The sequence below is a fragment of the Typopeltis vanoorti genome, chromosome 8 (assembly GCF_054136105.1).
Source record: "Typopeltis vanoorti isolate ZY-2024b chromosome 8, IOZ_Tvanoo_1.0, whole genome shotgun sequence".
Classification (NCBI taxonomy): Eukaryota; Metazoa; Arthropoda; class Arachnida; order Uropygi; family Thelyphonidae; genus Typopeltis; species Typopeltis vanoorti.
This window is the reverse complement of record NC_143556.1, coordinates 143,565,024-143,580,995: the sequence shown is the minus strand read 5'-3', so window position 1 is coordinate 143,580,995 and position 15,972 is coordinate 143,565,024.

Here is a 15,972-nt window from a genome sequence, read left to right as displayed (position 1 = left end):
GTCAGCATGCGAAAAATGATGTGGGCACGCTTCGGTAAACTTAACTAAAAAAATAAAAAATAAAAAATAAAAAAACTAAATAAAATAAATTAATTAAAAACAACTTCCTTTTTTGTACTAATCCATTTATTAATGTCTTGTTGTAGCATCTTTAAAAGATGGTTTTAGATCATTCAAAGAGTCGAACCAGTTAGGAATAGAAGGACCGCAAGAAATGCGACAAAAAATCTTCCAGAAATAATCTACTCCTTAACAGTCAGAATAATTGAGATCTAAACCTGTCCCTTTCATCATTAATTAACTGATACCACGGGGTGTCAGTTAACTAGCGGGGAATCATCACGGTGGACTGCCAAAGAATTGCTTCCTGATAAAGAGCTACTCGAATAAGAAAAGTACGTCTTGATGCCTTAAGAAGTCCTTTAAATAAATGGGTTTCCAAATATGAAACCATGGACGAGGTGTACGCTATTTTGACTGTTTGAAATTTCAACTCAAGTAACAGAAATAATAGCAGCAGCACCACATTTATCTTTTGGGGGCTGCTGCTGCTGCCATTGCATGAAGTGTTGTTGCCTCTTTCTGAGACTACTACAACGCTTATGATGTAATTTAAAAATAGTGAACTAATAACAGAAGTGAACGCCGCAATTAAAGAAAGAATAAACAGAAAGTGTACTAAGCTCCCCCTTCATCCAGATATCTCCTGGATCCAGTTAACTTCACGTACATATGAATTGTTTATAACATGTTCACCCCCAATGTCGGATTTGAATTGGTTGTGAAAGCTTTCCGTTCGCACGATGCGTTTCCTCTCCATTGTTTGTGTCCTTAAATTGAAAAAGAAATCTCACAATAACTAGATCATATATACTTCAGATCTTGACAAACTTTTGAATACACTTCTGGCATAGAAAATTTGAAACACAGCTGAATCGTGTACACAAAAGGCAAAATGAAGAGAAACAGAATTAGTGTTTTATTTTCGATCGCAAATTTTATGTTAAACTGTCATTTTTTGATTGACCTACTAAATGAATGGGATTAGTGTAATTTACTTTTAATCAACACTAAACGTAAATAAATTGTTTCTGAAGGTTCTATGTCTGTTTTATTTTGTTTTACAAGCCAATAATTATTCCATCTCAAGGTAAGCAAGCTCTAAAAGCCTATTAGTTATCTCGATCGAGCTCGTAAAATTCATCAGACAGGGATATGCGAATGTTCTAAAGAATAAAATTATGGGTTTGTTTTGAGACCTTTAAAAAGGTAAGATTAACGTGTCATTTATTTTAATTTTATATGGTTAATGGAAACTTTTATTTTCTGAATCTAGAAAAATGGTTAATTTATTGCATATGGCTATGTCGGATTGAGGAAAACAGAAATAATGTCATTGCTTCGCACTTTTTTTACGATATTTCTGAAAACAATGGGTTGGTAGCAACCCGTTGTTTTCAGAAAGATCCGTCCCCAAGATTCTACGAAGGTCATCGGCCTTTCTGAACGGTTCATTATAGCAATTGCGTACCATCATGGAGATGGTAGAACCGGGTGTGCAGAAAATTATTTATTTCAGTGTATAAAAACTAACCCCATTCCTGGGGTAGTTTTTATACACTAACCCCATGTTGGGGTAAGTGTATAAAACTAACCCCAACATGATTAGTTTGGGGTTAGTTGTATACGCTATACAACTAACCCCAAATTACTGTACAACATACAGTATACTGTACAACAATTAGTATATATGACATAGACAAGTAAATTATGTTTATCCATCAGTTGTGAATCTTCATAAAAATATCATTAGTGAAACATATTTTATTTAACGTCTGTTTTATCTAATTTTACCCGCTCTTTATATCTGTCTAATGTTTGATGATTATTCAGATGTGCTCTAAAACAACAGCGCTGTCTGTTATTCTCCAAGAAGGACAATGCACTGAAATTTTATTTGCCTGTAATTTATTATCAGACTCGAGTAAATAAATATTTTTCATAAGGAAATCTCCTTTATGTTTATTATTAAATTCAAAATTGTAGAAAACGTCATAAAAAAGAGCCACACGATATCGGCATGAATTAATAATGTTATTTTGCCAAAGCAAAAACAAATATTTGGCTTAGGACTATTTTAATATTCTTGTTGGTTCTGCAGGCGAATCCCACATCAGACTTGCTTTGCTGAAGTCGTAAAAAATAAAACCGAAAGAAATATTAAGCTAAACGACCACACTCTTAAAGCAGATTTTCAACATCTTAGTTTCTACATCGATGCTCAAACTAACACGGTGAAAAGAAAGCACAAAGTTCTTCAGTTCAAATAATTAACTAATATCTATAAACCCAAATTCATCTTCACGAACACACCGAAACTGGTCTGCACAAAACCACCATTAAAGTCGTATTTGCATATTTCTGGAAGTTAAAGATCTGTTCAAAGCGCAGCTAGAATCATCATCAATAACTTCAAGATATGCTTTCAATCAGTATAAGGGTTTAAAGGGCAAGCCCAAATCCCTCATACTGTCATTTTTGAGGAAAGTCAGAGTCTTCAAAAAGAAACAATTCAGAAAAGCCAACTGGTGGATCCTTTTATAAGGGGTCCGTTATGAAAACAGATGTTTAAGTTGGTGATTGAAATACCAACTTCCCATCACCTGTGTTCTGTGTTCTTGCTTACTAAAAACTAGCCGATGTCAAGACAAACCATGAAAATACCACTTTCGACAATGCACGAGCAAAATTCTCTTTGAAGATGAGACGTGTCCATTACGCATTTACCAGTTGTCATAAAAAGTACATTAAGTGAAGGCAGGCCAAATTGCTCCACCTCCATGAGTTGTTAAATGCATACATTTTGCTATTCGTGCTTTATGATGATGACCACATGATTGGTTCTACACTGGATTGTTGAATTTGATTTCATAATAACAGCGAAGAATGCCGATTATTAATTATGGATGAAGCAAATGAGCCTCCAGAATACAAAATCACGTTTCTCATAAAATTCTCTTATACAAAATGAATAATTAGAATTAATAAAACACAGTTCTTGAATGCATATTCGACATTTTAGATTTCGATAGTTGTGTTTGGCAAATTATTCCCTACGTTATTGCGAGATTATGGGTTTTTATTTTTTATTTTTTTTATTGATTTTCATCCAAGAAAGGTTGTTCGGTAAACCTATATGTGCCTTAATATTCTAGCCTAATTTTATTTTCTATAGAATCACATCGTTTTACTCGCTCACGCTTATAGGGAAAATGGCTTTAAAAAAAACTTCCGCAAATCTTACTGTTGGCACAATATTTGCAGAAACCACCTTTTTTTTTAGAGGAGGCGCCAATTCGTAAGAAAAATTGTGGTTATGCTCTAGAGTATTTCCAGCTGATCTGATCATTTCCACATCATACTGATATAATGAGAAATTAAGCGTTATGATTGTGGAGGCTACTGCTTTAAAGGAAGTGATGATGATCATCATCATCCTACCGGCGAATATATAACCAACAGTTATGCATTCAGTATAAGTTCCCGCTAGTAAGAGATTGTCATGCAGATCATAGAAACTCCTTACGAACTAATAACGTAGTTACATTTTATTTCAAGAAATCATTCCTTTGCATTTACGATGTCCTTTTCAACAGTTCCTACCTACTCATATATTGTCGAACTGGTTTTCTTTTAATTATCAGAAGCTTTTTTAATAGCCTACATCTAAATCGACATCTGGTTCTATTCTCCTGTTAACAGGCTATAGGTCGGAATCCACTGTGTGTGTGTGTGTGTGTGTGTGTGTGTGTGTGTGTGTGTGTGTGTGTGTGTGTGTGTGTGTGTGTGTGTGTGAGAGAGAGAGAGAGAGAGAGAGAGAGAGAGAGAGAGAGAGAAGATAGTGTAATCAATGAATTTCGTCTCTCAGTGAGAGACCATAACCCTGTTTATATGAGACCTGGAATGGCATGTAAAGAGATCCGAACCTTAGCTCACTGGCACTTGAAATGCACCATAGGTTTGCAACTTATTTCAGGAATTTAAATGTAAAAATAAATATCATACATATGGCGTAATGTTTTCAACAGTTGTGTAATTATCATAAAAACAGTTACACAACGAGAGCATCTCATTAGTCCATGACCACTGATTCATGCACTAATATATAAAACTGTATATAAATATATAAAACTTACCTTCGCTCTCATTCTTCACTTATATGGATCGCATTATGAACGAAGGTGACATTATGCTCGATATCAAAAATTGATATCGAGCATAATAGGCAAAGCAGAACAGGCAAAGAAGAACAGAATAGGCAAAACTGCTATGATGGAAATTAACTGAATGCATTTATATGGCATCAGAGAGGAATTAGTCAAAACTCTAAACTAGCTGAATAAGAGCGCTATTTGAACGAGCCAAACTAGCTTGTACAGGATAGTGTTGAAAACCAGTTTTAAAGCATGGATCTATGGATCTATGAACTGTGTTAGAAAGAAAACAATTGACGAAAGAGTAGAGACTTCACATATGAAAGTTCTGGAAAAAAAGGAGGCTGAACCGATGGCATTAATGGAAAAATGACATCGAAAAATTGAGATATTAGAAAGGAATTTGATGCTGTCAGCTTGCAGGAATGTGGGAACAGAGCTAACGGTCATTTAAACAGAATTGGAGAAGGAAGGTTAGCAATTCAGGTGTTTGATGGCAAGATGGCAGGAAAAAAGTAACACCAAGGTCTAGGTAGATAAATTTATGCAGCCAGAAGTGTAAAATATAAAATAAAATATAATGTTATATGATTTGCTCTTTGCTTCCACGCTTCGTGCGCTTTAAAATCTTTCGTTTGCTTGTGATGTTGCACGAAGTGGTTCTGTAAAAGACAGCAAATGAAAATATTTACACATATAGATAACGTGATAACTAAATTTTATTCTTTTTATATCTGTTTACATACGTTCTATAATGAATAAGGAATTCTTCTTACTTTTGGATTGTCACATTTATTTATTGCAAACAGTTTTAGTACAAGAAAAGTTCAACTGCATATTACACTCTTTTAATGCACCGAAAACAAGGACGAACACTGAAATATTTATCCACTGCCTCCTGCTGATGACGAATATTTAGATTTTAAGACAAATCGAAAAGCAAAACTTGGTTTTTGGAAAGAAAATTGAAGTTACTAACAGTTTCGCTGATATTCTTTTTTGCTCCCAAGTTAAAAAGCGAAGGAGGTGCTCTGAAAGTGTGCCATCAATTGAATCTGACTGCCTGTCAGATTCAATGTATAACACAGAAGGTGTCAGCTCGTAATGTAAGCTCGCGGACACCTTTTGTTCAAGAACCAGTTAGTACTTGCATTTCCTTAACGAGACTTTCTTTTCGATATCATAAATCTACACTTTCACTACAGCTCTCGTTGGTGTAAAAATAAATAAAGGCACAAAAACGGCTGCATGATATATTGTTTTTCGGATATGCCAAGCTCTCTCCATCGAAGAAAAACAAAACCGAGCGCCACCTATTTTCATCCACACGTATTGGGAGACACGAAAAATCACTGCTTGAGATTCGCCTTGGGCCTTACGTGACTTCGGCGAAGTGGGCACGTTTCAGCTTAGTGTCAATACTCGACAAACGAGTATATAAACCACACCTGCCAAGCTACGTGAAACAGTACTGCACTTCCTGAATCCTAAAATATTTTGGCATAACAATCATCATGTGAAGGTGATGTTAGCGAAATGTTTCGTTTGTTTGTTTCATGAAAGGTCAACTACCGATCACCATGAAACACACAACGAACAGCACCATTTACAACTGTAATTAAATTTTAGTCTACTTAAAGAAATTTGCAGAGTGCGGGTGGCTGGCTTCCTTCCCCGTTCAGCACGTATTTCCTTTTCCCATCTCTCCTTCGATGTCAGTTCGGTATATTGATGGACAGCAGAGGAAGGAAGAAAATCTAAATTTAAAAACTTCACGTTTTGACATTTCATACGTACCTCTCGCTTTGGTGCGATGTGTTATTTTCTTCTTTTCTTTTCTATCTGTCGATCTCAAACAACTACAAAGACTGCGTGGAAATACTTTTTTCATGAGTAGCACATTAACCTTGGCGGCTCCCACTCAATGCAGTCACAACTGCCTACGCAGACGAATGGAGAAAGTTTTACAAAACATCCTGTAAAAACGCGATGTTGCTGTCAGCCTAAAGAAAGGACGGGCTATTTCGAGCCAGACAGTTATGCTACCGAGTGTCAAAAGACAAGAGTCCCCGAGTTTCTTGGGAATATATTACCTACTTTACAGCTAGCCTTCCATGCTATTAGCATGGATGCTTCCATTCAGTGAATGACCAACAAAGGCGGGCTGGTAGCTTTAGAGTAGACTTCGCTTATTTCGCATCCTGTAGAAGAAATGGTTGCTTAGGAATAGCATCGGTTATAAAGTTAAAAATTTGCTCTCGACATTTATCAAGATTGCATCTATGTCATTACCTTCTACAATACATTTTATGTTCTCGTGGCCCAGCAGCTCAGCCAGTTTTATAGTTCGATTTGTAAATCCACTGCATGTCTCCGCAAAATGTCTAATTCCCCTTTCAAGAAATATATTGAGAAAAAGAAATACAGTACAAGAAGATGCAGAACAACTACATTCATTGATCTGATAAACACACTCGTGCTCTATATTTGTAAGATAACGAATTATGAATTAACTAATAATATTAAAATTTAGATAAAGTTGTCAAGCTTACTGATGTATTTTTATATATGGATTTCATTTATTTATTTTTTTTTATTTTTATTTTTTGAAATCAATACATAATTTGCAATTTAATTTTCGTTTTTCAACTGCCATCTTGCCATGAAAATTGAAAAAGAAACATTAGCTTCATATTTGAAAATGTTATAGCTTATGCTTTTGATAGATGCGTGTATTTACGTTTGAATACATGAATAATTGTAATTTCATGTATGTACCGAGTTAAATAAGTTAGTTAAAGTAAGTTAAGTAATAGTTTATTCGATGGTTTTCGAATATTATAATACACACCCACGGACAGACACATTTATGCGAAAATACGGTGTTAGCTAGATGGTAGATAATTTGGAATCTCTCCTCTAGTAAATATTGAACATTTTCAAATAGCTTCATTTCTTCAATAAGCAGGATGGTCGTTTCTCATCGAGGGTAAAATAAATCATTGAACACGTAACGACCTTCATATACATCCACAGCCGGATTCGAACCTCCAGACAATTTTTTCTATTGGCTTTAGGGTTAAAGGCGCACATTAGTGTACGTGAACATACCAATTTTTAGTTTTTCAGGCGGTCTTTATTTGAGTTAATTTGGGTCGATCCATAGTCCACCTTAAATATTCGGATAGCTTGCATTGTAGTTGGATTAAGTGGACTTCTAATATGTTGAATTCCTATTGATTCGCTGGAATAATTTTATTTTATTGGTGGGGGGGGAAGAAAGAGGGTGAGCTTGAAGTTTGGAGGATTAGCGATTGTTTCTAGATGGCTTGGGGAATGGTTTGCATTCCCTATAAAAGCAGGATTCTTTCTTACGAGGATTTGCATTCCCGATATGAATCGGGAATGCAGTCCCTCCGCCCCCCCCCCAAAGCATCTTGAAAACACCAGTAACCTCTCTTCCCATATTCTCAGACAGAACACATTCTACCCTCACTCTTGAGAAGCAATATATCCAGTTTGCTAGTAGATGTCGCTTTTTTATTGTTGTTTTTTTGTTTACTTGTTTCAAACGGATATTCGAGAGGTCTCGGGTGGTGGATAAGATATGAGGTCAGCCTTTATTTATAGGCTCAATTTCCAATTTCATTTCATTGTCCGAATTTATACCAATACAGCAGGGCTTCTCATATTTTAAGCTACTGATTTTTTTTCCTTTTAATGACATGCATTGAAGGGCCAGAAGTTTGCCATTTCCGTTCGAGGTTATATGGTAGCGATATTGAAGTTAGTGAGAACATTTAACGCATTGATACAGAGGGTATTAAAGTTGCAGAAATGTTCGGTTGACCGCCAAGGAAAAAAAAAAAAATAGCAATCGTACTATCGAATCGAGATACTATACATCATCTCTCTCTCTCTTAAAGTACGTCGTTTAAGTTATTTTTTCTTTCTTTCTTAATCCTCCTCTTTTACCTTTTTATGGTTTCCAATTAAGTATTCTTGCAACCGCAACCGTACTTGAGAATAAGGTGGTTAGCCTCATGACTCCCGGGTGTGTTCGGTTTGTCTGTTCTGGGGGGGGGGGGGGAACGAAAACTCCCTACCTCCGTATGAAACCAGCTAATTCATCTTTCGTCGAAATAGACCAAATAAAGGGTCGTCACATCACTGACGTGAATCGAACCCAGGTCTTTCCGACCAAAGGGCTTCGTTTATACCGACTGAGATACGGAGGGGCTTACATTATTCATACTCTTATTTTCCTATATAAGATTAAAGGTTTTCTGCTCTTATTCAGAGTACGAGAAACTAACACTATAACAATCCCACCAATGTTTCCTACCCTCCAAAAACTAAAAAAAAAAAAAAAAAAAATCCAAACAAGAATTATCTCAGCAAACCAGTAATCATCAAGCATAAGGAAGTCGCTCATTCCAAGCAGAAGTTAATCCATCCAAATCTGTACTTATCTTAATTTACTCTTAAACGTGATTATTACGTTGACAAAGATCGTGTAATGTGTGCATTAAGCAAAGTTGCGATTGCAAAATGAAATATCCCCGTTATTTACGGGGGGTATTTGACATTAATTAATCAGTTGTCATGGTTAATTAGCAGAGTGAATGGAAAGAAACCATTCCGACAATGACATCCATCAAAGAACAATAATGCGCTGTGATCGCATCTGGGGTGGCGGGGAGAACTGTATTTTCTTTACACATTGTAATCATTACAGACTGTATGAGGAGAGCTCATATAAGGTACTGTTGGTCACTTGAACAGAATGGAGGAGGAAAGGTTGGCAAAGCAGGTGTTTGATGCCAGATGGCGGTGGGGGGGGGGGGGGGGCAAATCGACCTAGTGGACGATCGTGATCTACTTGCTGGATCAATGCAGTTGTTTTGAAGACCGGATGTAATCATGTTGGAAATTTGACAAATAACATTCATCCGGAAGAAAAAATTTAATAGAATGATAGCAATACGATAAAGTTAATTATGCAGTACTATAATTGTATTGTGATTAGGGAGAAGATGTGAACAGATGGAAAGAATACTTTTCACCATTATTAGGGAATTCAGGAGCGTAGAAAAGTCACACCGGAGAACACAGGCTCTTCAGAACAACATACAATCAAGGTCATTCCGAAGATAACTAGAAGAAAACCGCCAAAATGGAGACAACAGTTGGATGACAGACTACAAACAAACCAAACTAGTGCAAAAAACCAAGTACGCCACTAGTGTAGCCACCAAGGAGAAGACCAGTATGCAGGCACTGCATAGGAAACGTGAAAGACCCTTGCGGTCAAAGCCATGCCTCACAGAACCTTGCACATGCACTTCACCAACATCCGTGGCCTCAACTCCAATCTTAATAGTGTCCACTACCATCTGCAGTCCACCAAACCCCACCTACACTTTTTAACAGAAACTCAAATCTAGCCTTCCCCCAGCACTATCCATCTCAACCTTCCTAACTATACACTATTTTGTTTGTGCATATATCCGCTCTGACATACCCTGCCAGAGAGCATCTAACCTAGAATCGCCCAATTTCGACCTTCTTTGGCTGAAAATATCCCTCCCCCACTCAGTCAAATTCATCTGCTGTCTCTATCGCTCCCCCAATGCAACTAACCACTCTGAACTCTTTCATTTCCTCTCTTTAAAAGTTTATTTTCTCCAGTCCCACTCTCCTGACAGTGAAATCATCCTCCTTGGTGATTTCAGTGTCCATAACACCAATTAGCAACAACAACTTTTCCAGTTGTGCAGATCCTGCAGGCAGAGATACTGAAACATTTGACGTCACTAATGACCATACACAAATTATTCAAAAGTCAACCAGAATACCAGATAAGCCGAACCACTCCACAAATACCCTAGATCTGTTCCTTACCAATGACCCCTACAAATAAGCAGTTAATGTAGTGAGTCCCCTGGGTAATTCAACCTAGTGCTCATCTCATCTCCTCTCCCATGTAACAACACTTCCACAGTCACTTCCACACAAGAGTAGTTTGGCATTATAACAATGCCCATTGGGACAGTCTCTGAGACTACTATGCTTCATTCCCATGGTTGGATTACTGTTTCCTGTCTTCCAGTCCTAACATACGCACCGAGCATATCACCAAAGGAATCCTCAATGGCATGGAAACACCCATTCCCCACACTACTTTGAACTGCCGTTCCCTATCCAAACCCTGGGTCTCCAAAAGATGTGCCAAAGCTGTATAAATGAAAAATTAGGCATACCACAACTGTCTCAAATCAAGACAATGCCTATACTGAAGCCCGAAACAGATGCAAGAAAATTATCAATGCTTTTAAAACAGAATTTGAACGGGCTAAAAGCAGAAAGCTTGCAGCCTGTCCAAATGGCAGTCATGCCTTTTGGTCTCTCGCCAAGGCAATTGTTGGTAACTTTTGCCCTATACTGTTCCCACCCTATCATATCCAGATGGCTCAATTTCAACATTACCCACAGAAAAAGCTAACCTCCTGGCTTCACACTTTGCCTCTAATGCACACATAACTGACAATGGCAAATGCCCTCCAGTGATTCCAACTGCGCAACATACAATGACCCCTATATCTTTTTGCCAAAAAGAGATCATAAACCTGTTGTCTAAATTAGACACAAAAACGTCGCCTGGCCCTGATGTCATTCCTCCAATTGTCTTCAAGGTCTGTGCACCAGAACTGACGCCTATCCTCTGCCGACTGTACATACTCTCTTACGGTATATATCCCAAAGCCTGGAAACTGGCCTATATTCAACCCATTCCTAAAAAGGGTGATGAATCACTGCCATCTAACTACTGCCCTATCTCACTCACTTCAGTCATATCCAAAGTGATGGAGAAAACCATCAACTCTCAGCTCCTATTCTACCTTAAAGGTACCCAGCTATTAAGCGATCACCCATCGCTGGACAAATGCCATAGAGAAATTTGGCGAATCCCAAGTGGTTGCACTTGAGATCTCTGAAGCCTTTGACCGGGTCTGGCACAAAGGCTCACTAAGCAAACCCCCATCATTTGGACTCTCTCAGGACTTCTGCAGATGGATTGCCAGCTTCCTGTCTGGACGCACACTATGTGTGACCGTAGACGGCTCCCTATCCTCTTACCATCCAACCAATGCTGGGGTCCCACAAGGTTCAGTTCTCTCACTGACCCTCTTCCTTCTGTATATCAATGACCTACTTCAGTTGACCTCCAACCCAATACACTGTTTTACATACGACAGCACACTGCACTCCTCCCTTTCATTTGACAAACCCTACTCTACACAACTCACTTCAGCCTACAGAGCATAAACCACCACTGCCCTTAATTCTGACCTCTAAACCATCCTCCAATGGGGCTCAGATAACCTCGTCAACTTCAACGCTAGTAAAACCCAGTTCTGTCTTATTTCTCACAAAAAAAGAATCATTTTCCACCAGCATTATTTTTGATAACACTCAAATTCCCAGACAAGATGAGATTTCTCTTCTCGGAATTACCCTGACATCAAGCCTCTCCTTTCATAAACAAATCACAACCGTTGTATTTTCAGCTTCTAAAAAACTAGGTTTTCTCTTTCGCTCAAGATTACTTCACCTCTAAACAGCTGTCAACCTTATACAAATCGCAAATCCGCCTAGCTATCGAATACTGCTCTCACATTTGGAGTGGGGCTCCTAAAAGCTCCCTCAAAATGCTTGATTCGATACAGAGGAGCAATTAGATTGATAAATGACGCATCTCTTACCAACTCCCCTCACTCTCACACAGACGTTTGGTCTCTGCAATTTGTATCTATAATCTATAAATATTTCCATTGGAAATGTTCATCTGAAGCAGCATCAATAATTCCCCCACTCTGTACTAAGCCATTTGAACACGTACAGCTGCTGCCCAACATCCTTTCACAGTACATCTTGAAACCCACAAGTGTGTGGGACACACTTGTGTGTGGAACAGTCGTCGTCCTCCTGACGTATTTCCCAAGGAATACAAAATACAGGCTTTTAAATCAAATTTGAACAAGTATTTCCTTTCTCAATTACCTACCCGTATACAGTACTAACGTACTATAGGTTGAAAAGCCAACCTCTCGTATATGGGCCTAACATTTTAAAAAAAAAAAAATGTGGACCTGGCTATTTATAATACGAAACTTTTTATTGGCCATAACATGATAGCTCCTGATATATGAGTATATGAGTTAGACTAGTAAGATGTTGCTATTTAGCATGGTCAAGGCTTGCTTGGAAAGGAAACACAAGAGACTAGAATATGTTGGAAGTTTATTTTTCACTTGGCTATACTATAATAAATTTAGTTTAATCCTTTATTCAAGTGTAAGCAAACAAAGTTTGCTTACACTTTGCGCCTGAAAATATCTTCAGGACTGAGGTAAGGTGGTGCAACACCAGGTACCCCTTTTGGCAACTTGTATAGGTAAATATGACCTCTCCTATGGCTTCTGCCTTAGTATCTCCACAGTTGGGTCTGCCTCCCACTGACGAGACCTCAATAAAGGTTGAAACCGGTCTGGGTAGTGGCCCTTCCCTTAATGCATAGCAGTATTCATGTCCGCAAGGAGATGTGCTTTGCATTATGGGAGATACTGAGACAAGAAGTGATGACAGCTTGGTCCACCTTTGCTCGGAGTTGCCCCACCTTAACTCAGTCCTGAATATATTTTCAAGCGCAAACTTTGTTTGCTTGCACTTGGATAAAGAATTAAACTAAATTTATTATAGACTAGAATATCTCAGTTATGGACGATGATTGACATGTTCTAATCTCTTATAAAAAAGACATTCAGATGTTCTTATAAAAAAGGGGGACAATAGATTATGACAGAAACCATAAGGAGGTATTTCACTTCTTGGTATACCAGGAAAAATATAAGGCCGGATACTAGAAACCAAACTAAGGATTAGATCTGAAAAGGAATTGGAAGAAAATCAGTGCGACATAGGGGACCAAACAAAAAAATACCCTTCATCAAATTGATTTCACTCTCAGACAGATAAGTGAAAAAATAGCAGAATACGAGAAAGGATTAAACTTGGATTTAATCTCACCTATGCTTTTTTAGCTCTTGAACAAATGTTCGGACGGCGGTACCGTCAGATGATCTGTGGAAAATACTTCGTAAATGAAATGGGAGGACAGTTTTATCCAACGCATTTAACGCCTCTACCAAAACTACGTAAGAAGCGGCAGAAGCAAATCAGAGGATTTTGTGAAAGCAGTGGGGGTAAGAAAGATGCATTCAGTTCCTCAGTATTGATGGACGATATCACCAAGACATGCACCAAGTCATTTCAGATTGGAAAATGGCTGAAGAACCTTGCGTAAATTTTAAAATTGGCTTTCGACGATGAGGCGATACTGTTAGCAAAATTGGAATAAGACCCGCAACTTAATTTAAATTCGTAAAATGAGGAAATGCTAAAAAGAAATATGAGAACTGCCCAAAGCACGCCCAAAATATTTGAATGCTCTTCAGAGCTTTGTGGGAAAGAAGCAAACTTCAGCATAAAATTCTAGAAGCGACTAAATTTAAATAATAGGATCAATTTTCATTCGAAAAGAATAAATCTCAAAACTCAGCTGCAGAATTACATCAGCAAGGAGGTTGCACAACATGCTAAGTAGGATTTTTAAGTAAAAATATAAGAAAACGAAATCGTTGGTTCACTGCTCAGCTTATATTCTAGTATTGACTTAGTTGTCAGTCGTTGCTATTAACCCCTTAACACGTTCATTGCCAAGCTGAAAATTGGAATTTCGTGTGGTAGCCAAATTTTTTTAATTTTTTTATTTAGTTAGCGACGTCCACGCGATAACGCGTGATCGGCCGTTCGGTGATGGCTCGCAACACGTGATATCGCGTGCTTGCCAATGAACGTGTTAACATATAAAGAAGTCTGTGACACGCCTTTTGTTTATTGCACCAAAATTGATTTTGAATTTTGGTTTCACATATAAATACAACCGAATATAGACCCCAGACAATCTTGCGCCTATTTCCTTTCAGCCGAGAAAAGTTGCCAGCGGCGTGTATCGGCTATTTCGTTTGCGTTTGCACAAATTCATCATTATTTTTCAAATAATGATGAATTTGTGCAAACAATTGGCAGAAAAACGACCGCTTTCTGATTTTTAATTGGTACGTTAAGGGGTTAAGGACAGAATTCACCCAACTGCAAACCACCGAAATTAGACTTCTCATGAAGATAGAAGGCAAAACGTGAAGAGACAGGATAACAACCGAAATAATTAGACAAATTTCGTAGTGAAACCATTGAAAACAATTCTCTAGGAAACAAGTCGGAAGCTCACTGAATGAAAAATGAGATATCCAAAGAAAGCCTGGCAAAAAAGCTGCAGAGGAAAAAGATTATTCAAAGAAAGATGGATGCATACATGAGAGAAGAGAATCATAGAAGAGAGAGAGAGAAGGATGGAATGATGCCATGGTGCTAGCCAGATATCGATGGATGTAGTAGCGTGCTTTTTGTAGTACTCTCAGGTAGACGAGAATCGACAGAATAACTAGATAACTAGCGCGGTATTCTGTTCTTCCCTGAGGGATACATATCAGGAATTGATGACTATAGTAGGTATAGAAGCTCGTTAAAGATTTACACAGCAGCAGATGAGTTTCTGTCGTAGCGAGGAATGTCCAAGTGGATTCACCCGTTCATATAAGACCATCCACGCGTCACTGACGAAGAAAGATATGACAACCCATGCACATGGCATGGATGACTGGTGATAGTAATAATAAGCATACCTGCTCCCTTATCATCGTTAGAAGGAGGGTTATGATTAATAAAATGCCAAAACATGTGCAGATCTATCACACATTGCCGATGAAGACGTTAATCGCAACAGAGTTTACTTTCACAAAAACTGTGGATTTGCGAAATCGAAGATCAAAAGGTTGTCTGTCATCACCTTTCGATTATCGATTTCTTACGGAGAAGACATTCGCGCATCGGTGGTCAATCACAGACCCGCCACTAAAAGAACGAAGATCAACTAAAACGGTGAGAAATGGAACTGTTGAAAAATGCTTCTTGAAAAAGAAACTTGAAATTACAGCTTTCAACGGGAAAAGAGATGGTCCTGATTTTCTGATTTCCAAGGGTCGTTCACTGAACATTGTCACGAAAAGGTGCGATGGTAAACGGTGTAAGTTGAGCCAGTCGTGGGAAGCAGTAGCCTGAAGACAGCGATTCGGAATGAAAGCCGAGGACGTTGTGTAGTCTGTTGTGGCATCGCTTCCCTGCTCTTAACTAGCAAACACCATTTACTTGCGCAGCTGATTTTTCCCTCCTGCTCGCATGCGAAACGAAATGCACCTATAAACCAAATGCATTCAAAACTAAAATGCTGTTATTTGTTTTGTATATTCTTTCTGTGCTCGTTTTAAATCAATGCATTAACTGATGAATAATTTCTAATCTGTCCCCGGATTTGCGATTAACAGAACTAGATTCAAATACAGGTTTTGCCAGTCTGTACATTGCGAGTGGTGAATTTCCTTTCAAATATTTTAGTACAAGTTACGTTCTGAAGGAATCACTTTAGCATGAAAAGGAAGTTTTTTGTAATTTTTTTCGATGTGCATGAAAATTGCAAGCACATTTGAAAACGTGCCTGATTTGCCTTTGATATGTTAAAAAAATACTAAATTGGAAACATGCGGGATGGGTGTAAACTAGGTTGTAAGTCCGAATG